Source organism: Octopus sinensis, linkage group LG22 (assembly GCF_006345805.1).
Source record: "Octopus sinensis linkage group LG22, ASM634580v1, whole genome shotgun sequence".
Lineage (NCBI taxonomy): Eukaryota > Metazoa > Mollusca > Cephalopoda > Octopoda > Octopodidae > Octopus > Octopus sinensis.
The window spans coordinates 13,783,060-13,793,059 of NC_043018.1; the positions used below are offsets into that span (position 1 = coordinate 13,783,060).

At 35.7% G+C, this 10,000-nt stretch overlaps 1 long non-coding RNA gene across 3 annotated transcripts in view; it reads right to left on the reverse strand.

Annotated features, from left to right (window-relative positions):
- Window positions 1-10,000, reverse strand: part of LOC118767492 — a 70,121-nt gene that overhangs the window by 195 nt on the left and 59,926 nt on the right. The window contains exons 3-4 of one of the 3 annotated variants that reach the window (XR_005003411.1): window positions 3,879-3,883; window positions 2,650-2,656 (exon numbers count right to left, since the gene is read on the reverse strand). This is a non-coding gene — a long non-coding RNA (uncharacterized LOC118767492). Of the gene's footprint in view, window positions 1-282; window positions 298-2,649; window positions 2,657-3,876; window positions 3,884-10,000 lie in introns of those variants that run through there. The other 2 variants (XR_005003413.1, XR_005003414.1) reach the window with 2 other exon arrangements.

The following is a 10,000-nucleotide window of genomic DNA, read 5'->3' on the forward strand; positions in this document are numbered from 1 at the left end:
GGAAGCTCGAGATGGAGAGAGAGAAAGAGAGAAGGAAAGAGATAGAAATTGTGATAAACAAAATGTAAAACTGAGAAAATGGAGAAGATGTAGAGTCACTGAATGGAAATCAAGTAAATATATATATCTTATGTGTCTGCATATTGCTTTCTTCCGAACCTGGCTATCTTCAAGCATGGTTTTTCACTGCGTCGGCGCCGAAAATCTTCGTCTTTTCGAGTCGCCAATACTGAAAATTCATTCTTCATCACACTAAAATTGTAGGCAATTGAATGAGTTCTTTCTTTCCGATCTCTACTACTGCTACTACTACTACTTCCCAACAAATAGTAACTGATGTGGTAGTAGTAGTAGTAGTAGTATAAGTAATAGTAGTAGTAGTATTAGTAGTAGTAGTATAAGTAATAGTAGTAGTAGTATTAGTAGTAGTAGTAGTAAGTAGTAGTAGTAGTAGTAGTAGTAGTAGTAGTAGTAGTGTAGTGATGTTGCACTTGTTATTGTCACTGCTGCTGCAGGTCTCTGACATTTACAATTGGCTGTTCTGATCTGCGGAGAAGTGGCTGTTCTTTACAGCGGACGAATAATCTTCGTCCACCATCTTCTTTTTGAAACAAAATCTGAAGGGAGAGTTTACTAAACCAGATCCAATTTGCCCCTTAGGATTACAGATGGAGAAAACAACACTAACCAACTCCCTAAGGTCCCCGTTACTTTATCTCTGTAACAATAACAAATGTCCAATATATAATTTGTCCAATATGTAACAATATGAAAAACAATAAGTCTCATGGGAGTGATGTGCAATATGTCTCGAATAACGAACAAGAACAATAATAATAATAATCCTTTCAACTATAAGCATAAAGCTTCAGATTTTAGTGGAGAGGGGCTTACTAAATTACATCGATTAGTACTCATTAGTACTTGTTTTATCGACTCGGAAAAGATGAAAGGTAAAGCAACCTCGGCAGAATTTGAATACCGCTAAGCATTATGTCCGCTCGCCGTCTTAATAATAATAATAATAATAATAATAATATAATAATAATAATAGTAATAATAATAATAATAATAATAATAATAATAATAATAATAATAATAATAATAACCCTTTCTACTATAGGCACAAGGCCTCAGATTTGGTGAGAGGGGTCCAGTCGATTTGTTCGACCCCAGGTGGACGGGAGTGGTCGATTACGTCGAGCTCAGTGTTCAACTGGTACTTAACTTACTGACCTGAAAAGGATGAAAGGCAAAGTCGAACTCGTTGGAATTTGAACTCAGAACGTAGCGACGGGCTAAATATCGATAAGCATTTCGTCCAGCGTGCTAACGAATCTGCCAGCTCACTGCCTTCAGTAATAATAATAATAATAATATAATAATAATAAAAAATAATAATAATCTTAATGCCCAGATGCAGTACCAGGCTGTGGCTCTATATGGATACCCTGGTGCAGTACCAGGCAGTGGCTCTCATTGCTTTTGATCTTAAATGATTGGAAGTGTTATCATGTATATTATTTTGTCTTGGTATACAAGATGGGCTACAGCAAATATTCTGCTCAATACCACAGATTTGCTTGTCAGTTGTTTGACCTTAACCAGTTGAGCATGTCCCTTAGTGGCTGACGATATGTGAATTTCTGATCACGAGCAGAAGTAGTGGGGGAGCATCATAGCCATGTGTTGAGAGGGATTCTTTGGGGTTTGAAGAATTCACCTCTGGAAACATAGGGGATTTGTTCATCATCTTTCAACAAACATCATTGAAGGAACCATTGAGCTGGATGGGCTTCTCAACCGGAAGAAAATTCTAACTGGGCCCCACCTGCAAGGTCATGTGCTGTTTACCTTGATATGAGATCACCATGTCACGCACATATGGTTGTGATGCATGTGCTTGGTGTACCCTTATCAGACAGGTAGTCATGATGGGTATACTGGACTTCAAATATTTTACCCCAGTGTCAATTTGATGGCAGGCACTGCTCTCTCACTCAATAATAATAATAATTATTATAATAATACTGGGAATATTAATTTTTTGTTCTTGAGAGTATATAAACAATAGAAAGTTTTTTTTTTCGCATACCATGTATTATAACTGACTGCAATAAATGGTTGACATTTCTCACCATTTGAACAATACATAATTTATACAAGTCTTGTGTTATTTCCCACACATAAATATTCATATAGAACGTAGTCAGAAATGTGAATGATTCTGAAACGATTGAAACTGATATTATGGATTAGGTTGTCATCTATTTTCCTCTATAAAAACAGACACCAACTCATTCTGTCAGTGATACGTATTTGGTTTTCTCCGCATCTATGAATTATATATTATGGAATCACGACATTAAATATCAGACATAATGTGTAGCTAACCGCGTATTAGTATCGAATACTGCGTAAACGATACGTCAAGGCTTTACTAAATCCAAATTTACTTTATATATATAATCGCAGATATTATCTGTCTGTCTATCTATCTATCTATCTATCTATCTATCTATCTATCTATCTATCTATCTATCTATCTATCTATCTATCTATCTATCTATCTGTCTGTCTGTCTGTCTGTCTGTCTGTCTGTCTATCTGTCTGTCTGTCTATCTATATTTCGCTTGGGTAGTGCGAGACCAATAAGCTGGTGGAGACTTCAAGGTACATACGTTTCGGAACGAAACGTTAGTCCAGTCAGAACAGAAATAGGAGACCGAGATGGCAAAAGAAAAAAGAAAACGAAGAATATCAGGAAAAACTAAATTCAAAATATGAGTATATGTATGTTTTTATTAAAATTTTGGAGAAGTTACAAAGTGACACGAACTCCGAGATTTTCGAGTGTTGATAAGTGCATTAGTAAGTGTCACTGTTACCGCGTGTGTACCGTTGGCGATTTTTTTCCTCTGTCTTCCCTTCTCTGGATCTTTCCTTCTCCTATGTTTCCGACGAAAAGCTCCTCTCGAAACGTTAAACCCTCCTTCTTTCCTTCTTTCCTGAGCGTCCAATAATACTATATTTGTTCCACGTCCTCGCGTTGTTGTGTTTTTTTTGTGCTTTCTTGATTGGATTAACTAATATATATATATAAGATTATATATACTTAGATATCTATATAGGGCATTAAATTTTTACAAATTTATTACCAGTGGCCTAGCATGCATAAAAAGTCAATAGATCACATATTATTCAATATGAGACACGTGCTCTCGGTCTCATAGTTATAAGTTAGTCTTGGATGGCTCGGTTACTGAAGAGGATTTGCCTGGTAAATTAACTTATTTTATTTTATTTACTAAAAAAAATCGGAAATCTATAAGTATAACTGTAAAACAAGTAAAAAGTTTTGTTTTTCATTCCCTTCGAAATTGCTAAAATATATATATATATATAAAATATATATATATATATAATATATATATATATATATATATATATATATGTATGTATGTATGATGTATGTATGTATGTATGTATGTATTATGTATGTATGTATGTATGATGTATGTATGCATGTATGTATGTATGTAGTATGTATATATATATATATATATATATATTATGTATGTAGTATGTATGTATATATGTATGTATGTATGTATGTATATATTATATAGATATATGTATGTATGTTATATGTATGTATGTATGTATGTATGTATATATATATATATATATATATATATATATAGGTATATATATATATAGTGATATATCTATATATCTATATATATATAATATATATATATATATATATATATATATATATATATATAGTGACACAATGTACCATTTTTCTGGCAATGTCTATTTTCATGGGAGGAGTGGACTTGTGTACAATATAAGCCCTTGATTGCTAGAAACACATCATCTGTGCAGGTTGTTCAGTAAGGAATTTCAGAACTGTCTTTCTCGGCGATCGAGAGACAGCCATTATTAGTAATATTGAATAAAAGCTTGGAATCGCCTTTTATCGATATATTCGATCGGAAATGTCCTCAAAGTCGAGCAACAGCAAAACGACGAAGACGACAACTCTGCAACAACAAAAACAAAAGGCAACAATAACAACAGCATCAATAACAGCAACTGCAAAGCAGTCTTGTCTTGTATTTGATGACTGCTTTCAATGAAAGGAAATGAAAAATAAAAATGTATTAAGCATGTTAATTACAAATATAGTCGTATTTAATCCTTCTTCATAATCCTTTAATGCCGTCTTTCACAACGGAATTCATTGAGAGATTATCTTCAAGGTGAAATAGTGATGAAAAGATAATCGTGCAGTATCTAAAATTCTTAACACGAACTTAGAATTTTGCCATAAGATAAACCAGTAATTTCTTGTCTACAAACGGCATTATACTACACTACTTGGTATTCTGGCATAAATATAATGAATAATTTTATTTGTTTTCTTTTGTTGTTTTTCTTTTTCATATTTTATTTGATGAATTAATAAATACATGAATCATAATAAAAGAATGAAAATGCAAATTTAATTTCAGGCTTCTTTTCGTTTATTTTCAAGCGTTGGTTTGTTGTAAGACCCACTTATTTTTTCTCGTTATAGTCTCGTTACTTTTATTGGTGGTGTTTTTTGTTTTCGTTAAGCACCGGTCTTTTTTTAATAGATTAATTCTATAATCAAAGGACATTCTAGTTATGGCAAATCTTATTTTGTATTATCTTCAAGCATTGTCCATCTACAACTGCATTTTCTTATGTGCTGGTTTTTTTTTAATCTTTTTGCTCAACCATTTCCTTGTCCAATGTATTAATAATAAGCATCTCCTAAACCACATCGTTCTGGGTTGAGTCCCATTGCATGGCACCTTGGGCAAGTGTCTTCTACTATCGCCTCGAGCCGACCAAAGCCTTGTTAGTGGATTTGGTAGACGGAAACTGAAAGAAGCCCGTAGTATATATATATATATATATATATATATATATATATATGTGGTTGTGTGTCTGTGTTTGTCCCACCCAACATCGCTTGACAACCGATGCTGGTGTGCTTACGTCCCCGTAACCTAGCGGTTCGGCAAAAGAGACCGATAGAATAAGTACTAGGCTTACAAAAAATAAGTGCTAGATTTGATTAGCTCGTCTAAAGGCGGTGCTCCAGCATGGCCACAGTCAAATGACTGAAACAATTAAAAGATTAAACGTCTACGATTGTTGTCATACTTTCGGTTTGTCTTTGTTTCATACATTCTGGCTAATATCTTTAATCTTTAATCTTTCATCTTTTATCTTCCTCTTCTTTCAGTCATCAGACTGCAGCCATACTGGGGCACCGCCTTCGTGTATTTTAGTCGAACAAATCGACACAATACTTTTTTAAAGACTGGCAGGTACAAACCGCTAAGTTACTGGGACGTAAACGCAATAACACCAGTTGTAAGGTGGTGTGTGTGTGTGTGTTGGTAGCAAATGCAAAATCAAAACACACACACATGGACACTGACACACACACACATGGACACGAACACACACGCGCGCACACACACACACACACACACACACTCACTTTTCCGACTGGCTTCTTTCTGTTTCCCTATACCAAATCTACTTTCAAGGATTCCCTTGACTCGAGCTGCTCTGCTGTGGAACTGAACCCGGAGCAATGCAGTTGGGTCCTTTCGTACTCTGATTGTTCAAAAATAAATGGGAATGTGATTCATGTATGATACCCGGATGGCTGGGAAACAAGATCTGGGTATTATAAGGGATACAAATTACAGGCAAAGGGTGTAAGTGGTTCTGTGTGATATTAAAGAAGATTTCACTGCTATTTCCAGCAAGTCGATTAACTCTGCAGAACCCTCACCATATTGGCTCCTCTTATTTCTATTTTCTTTTATTATACAAACGAATGATACAGCTAAGATCAATATATATTGTGATTTCTGACATTTTCTAATTGTTATTGTATTTCCGTCATCTCCCTCTCCTTCTCTCTCACACTCTCTCTCTCTCTCGCAGGCAGAGATTTATCAGTGAGATAGTGGCAACTATGATTACAATTCTTAATAGCTCCAACACGTAGGAAAGATGAATGTCCTTGTTCTAAGTGAATATGTAAATATTTCCCTTACAACATAATCCTTTGAGTATTTTACACTCAAAACGACGTGAACAAACGAAAACAGCTGTAATTTATTTACAGAAGAACGAGAATAACATAATAATTTACTTCGGCTTCGGTGGTCGAAGGAACGCAGACATGTTCTGTGTTGTAGCTAAGTTTCTCATTGCTGGCGAGCGAAGATATGTGTGGCTCTTTCTCTTAATTAGCAACAGGAAATCTTGTGGCTCTTCGTACATGCGTCATGAGAAACGGCCTGTGACCTTGCTACACCTCTGGGACTGTCTAAACGATTAAGAAACTTGCTTTGGAATCGTAACGTTCTACGTTCGATCATGATGCGTTTAGACCTTAGACAAATATCTTCTACCATAACCTAGGGCTGATTCAAACCTGATGAGTGAAGTTGTAATTCGAAAACTGTCCGGGAACTAGAATCTGCCTCATACACCGTATTATGCCGACTCTTTGAGAGGCTTGCGTGAAGTGTGGATTACATGCCTCTCAGAAATATTTAACCTTTACATTAACTACAATAATTTAAGGGCTTTTCTGAAATTCAAAAGGCTAACGCTGTCGCATTTAATCTATCTGAATATATGCTATATATTCAAGTATTTCTAGAAATTTTGATTAAAATAATGTTAATGGAATTTGACGCAATTCAGGACATGAATGAGGACTAAATATGCGTTGTGTTGTTTCAGTGTTAACGATATTCTCAACATTGGCATATGGGTTCAGACTTCCTCACTTTTACCATCAGGTTGACGAATGTCTCCTGACGACTTCCTTGAAAATTACTGTTGTGATATAAAACTTTAATGGGAAAAATGCAAAATGGATTGACGCTACTTTTATCGTTCTCTTTTTACGGAGCCTCACCTTTACGGCTATATGCAAACCAGTTTGTAGACATGTGTTGACACCCAGAATGTAAACAGCCGAAACAAATACTGTTAAACATTTTGTCTACAGCTCTAACAATATCGCAGCACAAAAACGAAGATCCGAATCGTTCCTAAATATGTTAGTGGAATTAGAGAAATAAGTCTTGAAGAGAAACTGGCAATCAGTAAAGAGCCAAACATATTTAAATAACTTTGAAAGAAAGAAATATTTATCTCCATCGGTTTGGTAAGCAACTTGATGCAGGCAAATCGATATTGGATTTATGGACGGAGTGAGTAGAATTCGGAACGACACCACCCTTTATTGCCAGATCTTTAGTTATCCTTAGCAGAGACGTCCATGGGTTCGTACCAAAGTTCTGATCTGAAGGTAGCTTCTCCAATTCAGCTCTTTCAGCCTTATGGGCACTGTCCCATCTTTCTCACTCTAAGCCCTAAATAAAATTGAGTAATTTAAGTAGTGTCTATGTGGCTACTCGATCTGCTAAACCATGCAGCGAAATGTCCCTCAAATCATAACTTACTTTTTTGGAATAAGGTAATGCACATTGGTTAACGTAGTTCGAGGTACACGTAGACAGTCGAGACGATCATACATAGAATGCCTTGGATTAGAAACCTGCTTGGACGGTGTTGAATTGGGGCTAAATTACAAGAATAATAACAAGTTGTACCATACGAACTAAATAACAGCCGTAATCGTCATCATCGTCATCATCATCATCATCGTCATCATCATCGTCATCGTCATCATCATCGTCATCATCATCGTCACCATCATCATCATCGTCATCATCGTCATCATCATCATCATTGGCAGCAGCAGCAGCACTAGTAGCACTAGTAGCAGTAGTAGTAGTAGTAGTAGTAGTAGTAGCAGCAGTAATTTCAGTTGAAATAGAGTAATAGTAGCAGCAGAGGCCGCCATTGGTGCGGCTGCAGGAGTAGAAGCACTTGCAGTAACAACATATATAAATGAGACTTTTTTTTTCCTTTTCAGTGTCACCCTTAGAATTCGAAAGCATTCGAACGCTGAACTAATTGGCTAAATACACAGTAGTACAGTATTAAAAAGTGAGATGGGTGGAGAAGTGAGAGGAAGCAGCAGGATTTAGTCCCGGTTTCGTTGCAAATTAATGAAAGGGCTCTGGAAAGCGTTGCAAGTGGCAGAGTAACAGATATCAATTACAGAGTCGAAGTAAATTATATACTTTAGGTTAAGACCATAACACTTTAGAAGCTTATTCAATCTGGCTTAATCAGCTCTGCTTAGTCACTCGAGAATTATTATTCGTTATTCGACAATTAAATTTCCGCCATTAAATCTTGTCCGAAAGTTAGAAAAATATTAATGCTACACTGAAAAGATTCTGATAAATTATAGTACAGCAAATCAACAGGGACTGATGTGGTTGTTGGTTTCAATATATCTTCTAATATCGATCACTTGGTTTATTGATTAAATTCCACTAATGTCTGTTGGATAGAGTGAATTTCATGACGGTTTCAGGATCAGCAATCCCACTATTGGTTTCCAATTTTGGTACGAGGCCAGAAATTTCTTACATTGATTCCAATAATAATAATAATAATAATATAATAATAATAATAATAATAATAATAATAATAATAATAATAACAAAAATCATTTCTACTATACGCACAGGGCCTGAAATTTTGGGGGTGGTGACCAGTCGATTAGATCGACCCCAGTACGCAACTGGTACTTAATTGATCGACACTAAAAGGACGAAAGGAGTGGCTATGTGGTAAGTAGCTTGCTTACCAAGCATATGGTTCCGGGTTCAGTCCTACTGTGTGGCACCTTGGTCAAGTGTCTTCTACTATAGGCTCGGGCCGACCAAAGCCTTGTGTGTGGATTTCGTAGACGGAAACTGAAAGCCCGTCGTATCTATGTATGCGTGTATATATATGTGTGTGTCTGTTTGTAACTATTATTTTACAGAATAATAGAATTAAAATTTCTTTGATTAAAACCTTTCTAACATGGAAGTATCCAAAGAGCATTTGAGGCACATAATGCTTTATAAGTACGAAAAGGAAACTCTGCAGCCGAAGCAACTGGAAACATACACTCAGTTTATGGGAAAGAATGCTCGAATGAAAGAATTTGTAGTAGATGGTTTGCAAAATTCAATTCTTTTTAAATTCACCCCCATGTTCTATCAAAACATGTATTGGTCCCCTTTTCGTTTAATTAATGAAGTATAATATTTAATTAATGCAACAAAAGTATCAGTAAGCGGAAGCTACTGTTCCGGTGATAGCTTAGAAATACACTTCATCTTCGGTGTCAATATCCGATAACCGGAAATCTGGTCCGTAGATAACGATATGAAAATCCAAGCTTCAAATTCGCTGTGATTCTAATTCGTCATCTTGTGGCTAGGTAGAGTAAATGGATAATCGACAGATATGGCAAATCATAGGGGAGAGGAGAATGAAGAGAACAACAAAAATAAGTTAAAATGAAAGACGGGTATGATACACAAAAATGATTTCCCTTACAAGATGACACAAGGTTTGTGGTTCTGCGAATAACAAACGTGACCCAAACAATATACGGTGAGCTTTCTAAAGACGAAATAGGATCGGGCATTAAAAAGAGACAGGATATTTCTGAAGCACACACCAATAGTCAAAAGCACCTTAAAAACAAATATCTGTGAAAGACTCAGAGTCGCCTTTAGTACGGGTATAACGATAACGGTTCGAAACAGCCTTGGTGCTAGCTTCCTGCGTACGTGTAGGAGTGTTGTCTTCATTATGTGCTGCATTTCTTAAATCGTAACTTTTAAGATTATATCCCTGCTTTCTATAAACGTCGAATTCATTTGAGTTTATTTTAAGTAATCGCAACGTCTCTAGCATCTCTTAATGTATCGTGTAACGCCCACAGTTTCTCTAGTAATAAAGCTCTCTGCAATTGCATTAAACTAGGTTTTATGCCTATTTCCTCTATAAC